At 39.5% G+C, this 461-nt stretch overlaps 1 long non-coding RNA gene across 1 annotated transcript; it reads left to right on the plus strand.

The window, feature by feature from the left end:
- Positions 1–9: 9 nt before the first annotated feature.
- On the plus strand, positions 10–459 carry LOC107580264 (uncharacterized). The gene is made up of 3 exons (XR_001608618.1): positions 10–156; positions 267–302; positions 401–459. It is a non-coding gene; the product is annotated as an uncharacterized lncRNA (long non-coding RNA).
- The last annotated feature ends 2 nt before the right edge of the window (positions 460–461 follow it).

Genomic DNA, 461 nt, shown 5'->3' on the forward strand with positions numbered 1-461 from the left:
GGTCAGTGTAATCCAGCATTCCAACCAGGAAGTGCAAAGAACAGCCCCAGATGCACACAACCACGCATAAGTCAACCAACTTTCCTCGAGTCATCCACTGCTCTGGCCTGCAAACCTCTCTATTCTCCAGCTATGCCCTCTAGACAAGCACCATTGGTAAAGTCATTCATTTAGCCTTGAAAGCCCTGTTTAATTTGTGCTTACAAAAAGTCAATTTTAGGATGAAAGACATAATCTTTCTACCACTTATTTCTCACTATGCACAGCCTCCAAAGAATGTACCACAAACTAGGACAGAACAGGTAGTTTATCTTCTCTAAAAATGCATGTAATTATTTACAAATATTCCTGGCTAAAACTGTTTTAATAAAAATGAAAATGTACGTCCCTATTTTATTAGATTGTGAAACCTTCCATCCCACCTCCTGGTATTTCCAGAAACATTCATCCTGTTCAGGTGA

This window comes from Sinocyclocheilus grahami, unplaced genomic scaffold (assembly GCF_001515645.1).
Source record: "Sinocyclocheilus grahami isolate Dianchi unplaced genomic scaffold, SAMN03320097.WGS_v1.1 scaffold28751.1, whole genome shotgun sequence".
In the NCBI taxonomy this organism is placed as follows: Eukaryota; Metazoa; Chordata; class Actinopteri; order Cypriniformes; family Cyprinidae; genus Sinocyclocheilus; species Sinocyclocheilus grahami.